This window comes from Salmo salar, chromosome ssa02 (genome assembly GCF_905237065.1).
Source record: "Salmo salar chromosome ssa02, Ssal_v3.1, whole genome shotgun sequence".
Taxonomy (NCBI): domain Eukaryota; kingdom Metazoa; phylum Chordata; class Actinopteri; order Salmoniformes; family Salmonidae; genus Salmo; species Salmo salar.
Genome location: NC_059443.1, coordinates 30,499,760 through 30,513,641, shown reverse-complemented (window position 1 = coordinate 30,513,641; position 13,882 = coordinate 30,499,760). Strand labels below are relative to the sequence as shown.

The window sequence follows — 13,882 nt, the reverse complement described above, 5'->3', positions numbered from 1 at the left end:
GATGTTCATTGGCAAACTTCAGACGGGCATGTATATGTGCTTTCTTGAGCAGGGGGACCTTGCGGGCGCTGCAGGATTTCAGTCCTTCACGGCGTAGTGTGTTACCAATTGTTTTCTTGGTGACTATGGTCCCAGCTGCCTTGAGATCATTGACAAGATCCTCCCGTGTAGTTCTGGGCTGATTCCTCACCGTTCTCATGATCATTGCAACTCCACGAGGTGAGATCTTGCATGGAGCCCCAGGCCGAGGGATATTGACAGTTTTTTTGTGTTTCTTCCATTTGCGAATAATCGCACCAACTGTTGTCACCTTCTCACCAAGCTGCTTGGTGATGGTCTTGTAGCCCATTCCAGCCTTGTGTAGGTCTACAATCTTGTCCCTGACATCCTTGGAGAGCTCTTTGGTCTTGGCCATGGTGGAGAGTTTGGAATCTGATTGATTAATTGCTTCTGTGGACAGGTGTCTTTTATACAGGTAACAAGCTGAGATTAGGAGCACTCCCTTTAAGAGTGTATTCCTAATCTCAGCTCGTTACCTGTATAAAAGACACCTGGGAGCCAGAAATCTTTCTGATTGAGAGGGGGTCAAATACTTATTTCCCTCATTAAAATGCAAATCAATTTCTAACATTTTTGACATGCGTTTTTCTGGATTTTTTGTTGTTATTCTGTCTCTCACTGTTCAAATAACCTACCATTAAAATTATAGACTGATAAGTTCTTTGTCAGTGGGCAAACGTACAAAATCAACAGGGGATCAAATACTTTTTTCCCTCACTGTATGTGATTGTGAGTGTGAAACCAGCAGTAACCATGAAGGGTACATCAGTCACTGAAAGCTTTCTACTTGACTTTCCCTTATTGATCTTTCCTGTTGTGGCATTCCTTTGGTTTTTAATGGAATATCAGCATAGCCCCGGGAAACAGTGAAAACGGGCTGCCTTCTCTAATTCTAATCGAAGAACACCTTATGAATCTTTGGTGAAACTAAACTATAGCGCCCTTGTTATGCTATATTCTTGTTGCAAAGATCAATGCTTTATTGCTATTGTCCACTTCAGGGCAGATCAGGATAGTTTGTGGCATTGTGTAAATGTGAAAAGACATTACAAAAACAAACACAGGACAGAGATGGTAACATACAATATGTTGTTCATGTAAACAGAGCAGCATGTACAGCACTCCCATCTTTGATGTTGTACTTCCGTCTTTGGCATTGTACTCCCATCTTTGACCTTGTACTCCCATCTTTGACGTTGTACTCCCATCTTTGTCGTTGTACTCCCATCTTTGTCGTTGTACTCCCATCTTTGACATTGTACTCCCATCTTTGACATTGTACTCCCATCTTTGACATTGTACTCCCATCTTTGACATTGTACTCCCATCTTTGACGTTTTAAAAAGGTTCTACACAGTATCTTATGGGTGGTTTCTGGGTTGATCAGGTCAGGAGAACGATGAGAGATGGGAGCTTATAGCTCTGCAAACAACACACACACACACCTATTCTCTCCTCTCCCCTCCTCTCACTGTAAATCAGTCAGAGGCTGTGTTTTGCAGATGCTCCCAATAATGTATGTTTGATAATCCCGTTTTTATGATAACCTGCATCAAACATGAATGATTTGTCACCACCATCCTTTTGGAGCCCCAGAAAACACTTAATCATCACCACACACACACACACACACACACACACACACACACACACACACACACACACACACACACACAACCTATATACCAGTCACATGCGTCACCATGTTAAAGAGCACCACATTTAAATAAAATCAACTTTTATTGGTCACATACACATATTTAGCAGATGTTATTGCGGGTGTAGTGAAATGCTTGTGTTCCTAGCTCCAACAGTGCAGTAGTATCTAACAATTCACAACAATACACACAAATCTAAAAGTAAAAGAATTGAATTAAGAAATATATAAATATTAGATTGAGCAATGTTGGAGTGGCATTGACTAAAATACAGTAGAATAGAATACTGTACATACAGTTGAAGTCGGAAGTTTACATACACCTTAGCCAAATACATTTAAACTCAGTAATACATTTAATCCTAGTAAAAATTCCCTGTCTTAGGTCAGTTAGGATCACCACTTTATTTTAAGAATGTGAAATGTCAGAATAATAGTAGAGAGAATGATTTATATCAGCTTTTATTTCTTTCATCACATTCCCAGTGGGTCAGACGTTTACATACACTCAATTAGTATTTGGTAGCATTGCCTTTAAATTGTTTAACTTGGGTCAAACGTTTCAGGTAGCCTTCCACAAGCTTCCCACAATAAATTGGGTGAATTTTGGTCCATTCCTCCTGACAGAGCTGGTGTAACTGAGTCAGGTTTATAGGCCTCCTTGCTCGCACACACTTTTTCAGTTCTGCTCACAAATTTTCTATGGGATTGAGGTCAGGGCTTTGTGATGGCCACTCCAATACCTTGACTTTGTTGTCCTTAAGCCATTTTGCCACAGCTTTGGAAGTATGCTTGGGGTCATTGTCCATTTGGAAGACACATTTGCCACCAAGCTTTAACTTCCTGACTTATGCCTTGAGATGTTGCTTCAATATATCCACATAATACTTGTGTACTATTGTTTGTACAGATGAACGTGGTACCTTCAGGCATTTGGAAATTGCTCCTAAGGATGAACCAGACTTGTGGAGGTCTGCAATTTTTTTCTGTGGTCTTGGCTGATTTCTTTTAATTTTTCCATGATGTCAAGCAAAGACGCACTGAGTTTGAAGGTAGGCCTTGAAATACATCCACAGGTACACTTCCAAATGATTTTCTGGAATTTTCCAAGTTGTTTAAAGGCACAGTCAACTTAGTGTATGTAAACTTCTGACCCACTGGAATTGTGATACAATGAATTATAAGTGAAATAATATTTCTGTAAACAATTGTTGGAAAAATTACTTGTGTCATGCACAAAGTAGATGTCCTAACCGACTTGCCAAAACTATAGTTTGTTAAAAATACATTTGTGGAGTGGTTTGAAAACTAGTTTTAATGACTCCATCCTAAGTATATTTAAACTTCAACTGTACATATGAGATGAGTAAAGCAGTATGTAAACATTATTAAAGTGGCTATGTTTATAGGGGAGCAGCCTCTAAGGTGCAGGGTTGCGTAACCGGGTGGAAGCCGGCTAGTGATGGCTATTTAACAGTCTGATGGCCTTGAGATAGAAACTGTTTTTCAGTCTCTCGGTCCCAGCTTTGATGTACTGACATTGCCTTCTGGATGATAGCGGGGTGAACAGGCTGTGGCTCGGGTGGTTGATGTCCTTGATGATCTTTTAGGCCTTCCTGTGACATTGGGTGCTGTAGGTCTCCTGGAGGGCTGGTAGTTTTCCCCAGGTGATTCGTTGGGCAAACCGCACCACCCTCTTGAGAGCCCTGCGGTTGCATGCGGTGCAGTTGCCGTACCAGGTTGTGATACAGCCCAACAGGATGATCTCAATTGTGCATTTGTAAAAGGTTGTGAGGGTTCTAAGGGCAAAGCCACATTTCTTCAGCCTCCTGAGGATGAAGAGGCGCTGTTGCGCCTTCTTCACCACACTGTCTGTGTGGGTGGACCATTTCAGATCCTCAGTGATGTGGACGCTAAGGAACTTGAAGCTTTCCACCTTCTCCTCTGTGGTTCCGTCGATGTGGATAGGGGGGTGCTCCCTCTGCTGTTTCCTGATGTCCACGATCAGCTCCTTGGTTTTGTTGACGTTGAGTGAGGGGTTGTTTTCCTGGCACCACTCTCCCAGGCCCCTCACCTCCTCCCTGTAGGCTGTCTCGTCATTGTTGGTAATGTTGTGTCATCTATAAACTTGATGATGGAGTTGGAGGTGTGCGTGGCCACGCAGTCATGGGTGAACAGGGAGTACAGGAAGGGACTGAGCACCCACCCTTGTGGGGCCCCTGTGTTGAGGATCAGTGAAGTGGAGGTGTTGTTTCCTACCTTCACCACCTGGGGGTGGTCCAGGACCCAGTTGCACAGGGTGGGGTTCAGACCCAGTGCCCCGAGCTTAATGATGAGCTTGGAGGGTACTATGGTGTTGAATGCTGAGCTATAGTCAATAAACAGCATTCTTACATAGGTATTCCTCTTGTCCAGATGGGATAGGGCAGTGCGATGGCGATTGCGTCATCTGTGGATCTATTGGGGCGGTAAGCAAATTGAAGTGGGTCTAGGGTGTCAGGTAAGGTAGAGGTGATATGATCCTTAACTGGCCTCGAAAAAGCACCTCATGACGACAGAAGTAAATGCTACGGGGCGATAGTAATTTAGTTAATTTACCTTTGCTTTCTTGGGTACAGGAACAATGCTGGACATCTTGAAGCAAGTGGGGACAGCAGACTAGGATAGGGATTGATTGAATATGTCAGTAAACACTCCAGCCAGCTGGTCTGTGCATGCTCTGAGGACGCGGCTAGGGATTCCGTCTGGGCAGGCAGCCTTGCCTGGGTTACACGCATAAATATACACGGCTGTGACTATAACCAAAGAGTATTCTCTTGGAAGGTATTACGGTCGGTATTTGACTGTGAGGTATTCTAGGTCAGGTGAACAAAAGGACTTGAGTTCCTGTATGTTGTTACAATTACACCATGAGTCGTAAATCATGAAATATACACCCCCGTCTTTCTTCTTCCCGGAGAGTTCTTTATTCCTGTCTGCGCAATGGACTGAGAACCCAGTTGGCTGTATGGACAGGGACAGTATATAACATTAGCGAGTAATATACTCAGAAGCGGTGGATGGTGTGCACGCCTCCTGGTTTGGACTAGAAGTCCACTCCGAATACCTCTTTTCCGCCGGCGGTGTTTTGGAGCAAGCAGCCTCTGGAATAAGTTAAATTGCCCTGGGGGGTACGAACACTGGTCATAATGGTGGTGAATTCCCGCCATTCTGATATCCAGAAGTTATTTCCGGCAGTATGTAATAATACCCAAAAAATCTGGGCTTATAATGTAAGAAATAACACAAAAAAAAACAAAATACTCCAAAGTTGCTTAGGAGCTAGAAGCAGAGCTACCACATCTGTCGGCGCCATCTTAACATGTTATCCTCTGAACAATCAATCTAATGTTCTATCTAAACCGTTCTATCTAGACCATTTTAGAACATCTGTAGACCAATGTTAGTACAGAGCACACAGAAAAAAACAAGACAGGGAAAAAAGGCCTTGTTCTCATAGCCAGGCACTGGCCATGATTCTAAGACCGCACTCAACAAGCTGTATAAAGCAACAAGAAAATGCTCATCCAGAGGTGGTGCTCCTAGTGGCCAGGGACTTTAATGCAGGGAAAATGAAATCTGTTATACCTCATTTCTACCAGCATGTCACATGTGCAACAAGAAAATAAACTCTAGACCACCTTTACTCCACACACACAGACGCGCACAAAGCTCCCCCTCAACCTCCATTTGGAAAATCTGACCATAATTCTATCCTCCTGATTCCTGCTTACAAGCAAAAACTACCAGTGACTCACTCAATACGGAAGTGGTCAGATGACGCAGATGCTAAGCTACAGGACTGTTTTGCTAGCACAGTATACCATATCAGTCACCGGCTTCATCAATATGTTCGTCGATAACGTTGTCCCCACAGTGACCGTACGTACATACCTCAACCGGAAGCAACATCCGCACTGAGCTAAAGGGTAAATCTGCCGCTTTCAATGAGCGGGACTATAACCCGGACGCTTATAAGAAATCTCGCTTTGCCCTCCGATTAACCATCAAACAGGCAAAGCGTAAATACAGGACTAAGATTGAATCCTACTACACCGGCTCCCACGCTCGTCGGATGTGGCAGGGCTTGCAAAGTATTACGGACTACAAAGGGTAACCCAGCAGCGAGCTGCCCAGTGACACAAGCGTAACAGATGAGCTAAATTACCGGGCCATGTACTCCAAGCATGCACTGACCAACTGGCAATTGTCTTCACTGACATTTTCAACCTGTTCCTGGCCGAGTCTGTAATACCTACATGTTTCAAGCAGACCACCATAGTCCCTGTGCCCAAGAACACCAAGGTAACCTGCCTAAATGACTTCCGACCCGTAGCACTCACATCTGTAGTCATGAAGTGCTTTGAAAGGCTGGTCATGGCTCAAATCAACACCATCATCGCAGAAACACTAGACCCACCCCAATTTTCATACCACCCCAACAGATCCACAGATGACGCAATCTCTATTACACTCAACACTGCCCTTTCCCACCTGGACGAAAGGAACACCTACATGAGAATGCACAACTATATTCAATATAGCTCAGCGTTCAACACCATATTGCCCTCAAAGCTCATCAATAAGCTAAGTACCCTGGGACTAAACACCTCACTCTGTCCAAGCTTCCTGCCATCCAGGACCTATATACCAGGCGATGTCAGAGGAAGGCCCCAAAAATTGCCAAAGACTCCAGCCATTCGAGTCATAGTGTTCTCTCTGCTCTGCACGGCAAGCGGTACTGGAGCACCAAGTCTAGGTCCAAAAGGCTTCTGAACAGCTTCTACCCCCAAGCCATAAGGGAAGGGAACGGCACCTCCATACCTTCAGGCTCTGATCAGGCCCTACACCCAAACAAGGGCACTGCGTTCATCCACCTCTGGCCTGCTGGCCCCCCTACCTCTGAGGAAGCACAGTTCCCGCTCAGCCCAGTCAAAACTGTTCGCTGCTCTGGCACCCCAATGGTGGAACAAGCTCCCTCACGACGCCAGGACAGCAGAGTCAGTCACCACCTTCCGGAGACACCTGAAACCCCACCTCTTTAAGGAATACCTAGGATAGGATAAAGTAATCCTTCTAACCCCCCCCCTTAAAAGATTTAGATGCACTATTGTAAAGTGGTTGTTCCACTGGATATCATAAGGTGAATGCACCAATTTGTAAGTCGTCTGGTTACCCAGACTATTTGCATATACCCCCCTCCTCTTCTTTGATGCTACTCGCTGTTTATTATCTATTATCTATGCATAGTCACTTTACCTCTACCTACATGTACATATTACCTCAATTACCTGGACTAACCTGTACCCCCGCACTTTGACTCTGTATCGGTACTCCCTGTATATAGCATCCACATTGACTCTGTACCGGTACTCCCTGTATATAGCATCCACATTGACTCTGTACTGGTACTCCCTGTATATAGCATCCACATTGACTCTGTACTGGTACTCCCTGTATATAGCATCCACATTGACTCTGTACCGGTACTCCCTGTATATAGCATCCACATTGACTCTGTACCGGTACTCCCTGTATATAGCATCCACATTGACTCTGTACTGGTACTCCCTGTATATAGCATCCACATTGACTCTGTACCGGTACTCCCTGTATATAGCATCCACATTGACTTTGTACCGGTACTCCCTGTATATAGCATCCACATTGACTCTGTACCGGTACTCCCTGTATATAGCATCCACATTGACTCTGTACCGGTACTCCCTGTATATAGTATCCACATTGACTCTGTACCGGTACTCCCTGTATATAGTATCCACATTGACTCTGTACTGGTACTCCCTGTATATAGCATCCACATTGACTCTGTACCGGTACTCCCTGTATATAGTATCCACATTGACTCTGTACCGGTACTCCCTGTATATAGTATCCACATTGACTCTGTACTGGTACTCCCTGTATATAGCATCCACATTGACTCTGTACCGGTACTCCCTGTATATAGCATCCACATTGACTCTGTACCGGTACTCCCTGTATATAGCATCCACATTGACTCTGTACTGGTACTCCCTGTATATAGCATCCACATTGACTCTGTACCGGTACTCCCTGTATATAGTATCCACATTGACTCTGTACTGGTACTCCCTGTATATAGCATCCACATTGACTCTGTACCGGTACTCCCTGTATATAGCATCCACATTGACTCTGTACTGGTACTCCCTGTATATAGCATCCACATTGACTCTGTACCGGTACTCCCTGTATATAGCATCCACATTGACTCTGTACCGGTACTCCCTGTATATAGTATCCACATTGACTCTGTACTGGTACTCCCTGTATATAGTCTCCACATTGACTCTGTACTGGTACTCCCTGTATATAGCATCCACATTGACTCTGTACTGGTACTCCCTGTATATAGTCTCCACATTGACTCTGTACTGGTACTCCCTGTATATAGCATCCACATTGACTCTGTACTGGTACTCCCTGTATATAGCATCCACTTTGACTCTGTACTGGTACTCCCTGTATATAGCATCCACATTGACTCTGTACTGGTACTCCCTGTATATAGCATCCACATTGACTCTGTACTGGTACTCCCTGTATATAGCATCCACATTGACTCTGTACTGGTACTCCCTGTATATAGCATCCACATTGACTCTGTACTGGTACTCCCTGTATATAGCATCCACATTGACTCTGTACTGGTACTCCCTGTATATAGCATCCACATTGACTCTGTACCGGTACTCCCTGTATATAGCATCCACATTGACTCTGTACTGGTACTCCCTGTATATAGCATCCACATTGACTCTGTACTGGTACTCCCTGTATATAGCATCCACATTGACTCTGTACTGGTACTCCCTGTATATAGTATCCACATTGACTCTGTACTGGTACTCCCTGTATATAGTCTCCACATTGACTCTGTACTGGTACTCCCTGTATATAGCATCCACATTGACTCTGTACCGGTACTCCCTGTATATAGCATCCACATTGACTCTGTACTGGTACTCCCTGTATATAGCATCCACATTGACTCTGTACCGGTACTCCCTGTATATAGCATCCACATTGACTCTGTACCGGTACTCCCTGTATATAGTATCCACATTGACTCTGTACTGGTACTCCCTGTATATAGTCTCCACATTGACTCTGTACTGGTACTCCCTGTATATAGCATCCACATTGACTCTGTACTGGTACTCCCTGTATATAGTCTCCACATTGACTCTGTACTGGTACTCCCTGTATATAGCATCCACATTGACTCTGTACTGGTACTCCCTGTATATAGCATCCACTTTGACTCTGTACTGGTACTCCCTGTATATAGCATCCACATTGACTCTGTACTGGTACTCCCTGTATATAGCATCCACATTGACTCTGTACTGGTACTCCCTGTATATAGCATCCACATTGACTCTGTACTGGTACTCCCTGTATATAGCATCCACATTGACTCTGTACTGGTACTCCCTGTATATAGCATCCACATTGACTCTGTACTGGTACTCCCTGTATATAGCATCCACATTGACTCTGTACCGGTACTCCCTGTATATAGCATCCACATTGACTCTGTACTGGTACTCCCTGTATATAGCATCCACATTGACTCTGTACTGGTACTCCCTGTATATAGCATCCACATTGACTCTGTACTGGTACTCCCTGTATATAGCATCCACATTGACTCTGTACTGGTACTCCCTGTATATAGTCTCCACATTGACTCTGTACTGGTACTCCCTGTATATAGTCTCCACATTGACTCTGTACCGGTACTCCCTGTATATAGTATCCACATTGACTCTGTACCGGTACTCCCTGTATATAGCATCCACATTGACTCTGTACCGGTACTCCCTGTATATAGCATCCACATTGACTCTGTACCGGTACTCCCTGTATATAGCCTAGTTATTGTTATTTTATTCTTGCTCTTTTATTTTTTACTTTAGTTTATTTAGTAAATCTTTTTTCTGAAAACTGCATTGTTGGTAAAGGGCTTGTAAGTAAGCGTTTCACGGTAAGGTCTACACTTGTTGTATTTGGCGCATGTGACAAATAAAATTTGATTTGATTGATTTGATTCACTGGCTGTCCCAGGCTCAGCCCAGCAGCAGATTAGGCTCCTTATGCAGTGTGAATGCAGTTCAATGCCATGCCAGTACTTACATCACTACGCTATGCAGTTCAGATTTCAGACGGTAGGCTGAGAGGCTGGTGGATGAATCATTGTCTGCTTCTGAATGACGTCACTATCCCATCCTCCTAGCTCCCATACTGCACTGGCAGCTTGTGTTTTGGACAATGCTCTTTGACTGCACAATGTTCACTGCCACTGTATCATACCGGCTATTCTATGAGAGTGTTGAACTCCCCTCTCTCCCCATGTCTGCCTGTATGTCTGTCTGTCCCTCCGTCCGTCCCTAAGTCAGCCCCTCAGTCAGTCCCTCAGTCCGTCCCTCAGTCGGTCCATCTGTCTGTCTGTCTGTCTGTCTGTCTGTCTGTCTGTCTGTCTGTCTGTCTGTCTGTCTGTCTGTCTGTCTGTCTGTCTGTCTGTCTGTCTGTCTGTCTGTCTGTCTGTCTGTCTGTCTGTCTGTCTGTCTGTCTGTCGGACAGCAGTTTGAATAGGGGTTTGAATGCAAACATAAGCTCATGGGACTGTGTCATATGGGATCTGGGAGCAGCAGGAGAGCACAGAGCGACATTCAACTACCACAGCCAGTCAGTCAGAGATCCTATACGGAAAGAAAATACACGTCAATATATGTCTTATTATACAACATGTATTCCAGATACATTTACAGTTAGGGAGATAATGTACAGATCATCCACAGCAGAGTGGTGTTGTGTTGCTCTACGGCCTGCGCTGAGGACATTAGCATGATGCTGAGGGCAGATGTAGAACATAGTAGTAGTAGTAGTGGTGTTGTGTTGCTCTACGGCCTGCGCTGAGGACATTAGCATGATGCTGAGGGCAGATGTAGAACATAGTAGTAGTAGTAGTAGTAGTAGTAGTAGTAGTAGTAGTAGCTGCTATTGACTCTGGTCTGTTTGGACACAAAGGACATTCAGGGCTAAACAGGCCTACACATTAAGGGATATTTGTGTCAGGTAGAGTCAGGGCTTGTCAAGGGGGGGTATGGTAGTGTGTGTGTGTGTGTGTGTGTGTGTGTGTGTGTGTGTGTGTGTGTGTGTGTGTGTGTGTGTGTGTGTGTGTGTGTGTGTGTGTGTGTGTGTGTGTGTGTGTGTGTGTGTGTGTGTGTGTGTGTGTGTGTGTGTGTGTGTGTGTGTGTGTGTGTGTGTAAAATATCACAACAGTAGCAGTCCTGAGGGGGCATTGGCCAGGAGGCCCTTAGGACATACTAATAGCTCTTACTGAAGCATTTCCTAGTGTAATCAGTACACCCCCCTTCCCCCCATCCCCCATGATACTCTAACACACACACCTCCTTCATCACCATGCTGTCTGACAGAGACATGCTGACAATGCAATACCCCCCTCTCCCCACACAAACACATACAGTACACCCTGCGTTCCATCCAGTCACTCAGCCAGTCTACTGTACTCTGCCATATCATCATCCCTGCCGCCGCCTCACCTTGGTTTTCTCAATGAATCAGCGGTCTGTTATTGTCTGGAAGACTTATACATAATGCCTCAGACTGTAGAGTTCAGTACACTACATGACTGGGTCAGAAACATGACCATTAATGAACCTGCTGTTGGAAATGTATTGGCAGGTTGTAACATACTAAATTAAGACAACTCAGAAAGCATTTGAGTCCTAACATGTCATTATTTTCTTTCTTTCCTGAGGTAAAAAGTAGAAAAAAGGTATGATTTGTGAATAGTGTGGTTTGGACAAAAGGAAAGCATTGACATACAGGGCTGTTCACAGCCAGGGCTCCTCAGCCACATCCTACTTCCCCCGTTCCCCCTTCAGTGACTGCTGGATATACTGTAGTATGTCCCAAATGGCACCCTAATCCCTTTATCATACGCTATTTCTGAATAGGGCCCATAGAGCTCTGGTCAAAAGTAGTGCACTATAAAGGGAATAAGGTGCCATTTGGGATATAGACACTGTCTTTGGGATTATGGAGGAGTACATAATATACCACAAATCCTGAACCAGTTATGACATATTACATTTGGTCCAAATAACATAGTGACAAAAACAAAATGGTGGCTGCTGCTCTATATTTACTGTCAATAGATAATACTTAATGTTTGGTGGGAAAATATTCTTGGAACAGTGCAGTACCGGTGTGAGTACAGTTCAGGTGTGAATACAGTAGTTGAGACTTAAAACGTGTTTCATATGATCCTGCTCTCCCGTCCTGGCTTCACAGTATTCTAGCTCAGCGACTACAGAAGGCTAGTTCTGTCTGGCTGTGTGTGGAGCAGAGCAGTGGTTTTCCATGGGGATGGAGGGGACAGATATAATTAGGGAAGAAGTCTCTCCTCTTCTCCTCCATTACCCCTCTCCTCCTTTCCTTCTCTCCTCCTCTCTTTCTCTCCTCCCCTCTTCTCCTTTCTTCCTCTCCCCCTCTCCTCCTCGTCTTCTCAAAGTCGAAATGAGATTGTTAATAATCTCTTTTTCCCAGCATGCTCCTAAATTAGGCACATTATTACTGGCTAAGCTACACACACCGCACACACCTCCCTCCCAAACGCCTGGCCCCTCCCTCTCTTTCTCCAGACAGCAGACAGCACATCCCAATGCTCTCTCTCTCTCTCTCTCTCTCTCTCTCTCTCTCTCTCTCCAGACAGCAGACAACACATCCCAACGCTGGGGAACAGTGTCGTTTATCATAGCACAGACTCTCTTTCTCTCTCTCGCACACATACGTACGTAAGTGCGCACACACACACACATGCTTTTAATTTGAAAACACGAACGTGCCATACTCAAGCAACGTCTGCCGTTAATCATGTGCCATCTAGCTGTTTGAAATGAATTGTAATAATCATCATTTATCCGCTTTATACCAACACGGTAATCAGATGGAATGAACATGAAGATGAAAGATGACCTATAGTATCCACATAGTAACCAAGAGGAAATGGAAACATATTATAGAACAATAGATAATAGTGTACTGGTAGAATATCATGTTGAATGTATTTGTACAGACTTTGACTCATTACAGGAATAACATCAGTTGTGATGGTGAAACTATTTCCTGTTTTGAGACTTTTAGAGGCTGCTTGGTTTCTGAAAAGTGCTTTGCCTTTTCAGGGATATCTTGTCTTTGGGTCTGGCTGCCATCTTAGTGCTCCTAGATATATTTTTAGTGAAGAGAGTCAAGGAAGTGCAGTAGTCTTCTTCCCAAACCCCCAACTCCAAACCCCCAGCGCCAAACCCCCAGCTCCAAACCCCCAGCTCCAAACCCCAGCTCCAAACCCCTAGCTCCAAACCCCCAGCTCCAAACCCCCAGCTCCAAACCCCCAACTCCAAACCCCCAGCTCCAAACCCCAACTCCAAACCCCCAGCGCCAAACCCCCAGCTCCAAACCCCCAACTCCAAACCCCCAGCTCCAAACCCCCAACTCCAAACCCCCAACTCCAAACCCCCAACTCCAAACCCCCAACTCCAAACCCCCAACTCCAAACCCCAGCTCCAAACCCCCAACTCCAAACCCCCAACTCCAAACCCCCAGCGCCAAACCCCCAGCGCCAAACCCCCAACTCCAAACCCCCAGCGCCAAACCCCCAGCGCCAAACCCCAACTCCAAACCCCCAGCGCCAAACCCCCAGCGCCAAACCCCTAGCTCCAAACCCCCAGCTCCAAACCCCCAGCTCCAGCCCTGTTATGTGACAGCTAGCTAGGCCTTTCATCAGCCGTCTATGAGTACACACACACACACACACACACACACACACTCACACACATTGGTGGCTACCCTGTCTAGGGAACTGCTGTGTTTGGAATGGGTTTAAAAGGCAGGTAAGCAGAGCAGAAAGCTCTGTAGATCTTTCATCCTAAGCATCAGTGAGAGTTTTTATATTTGTAATACTCAAGCTCAGTGTGATTCTATAATATAATATACAGCCTTTTAAAACCCTCTTCTGACTCAGAGAATTTTCCCTGCTACTTGACCCGCTCA

The 13,882-nt window shown here is 45.0% G+C and overlaps 1 protein-coding gene across 22 annotated transcripts in view; it reads left to right on the top strand.

Moving 5' to 3' along the window:
• LOC106579570 (regulating synaptic membrane exocytosis protein 2) overlaps window positions 1-13,882 on the top strand; it is a 225,281-nt gene that overhangs the window by 95,723 nt on the left and 115,676 nt on the right. The window lies entirely within an intron of this gene.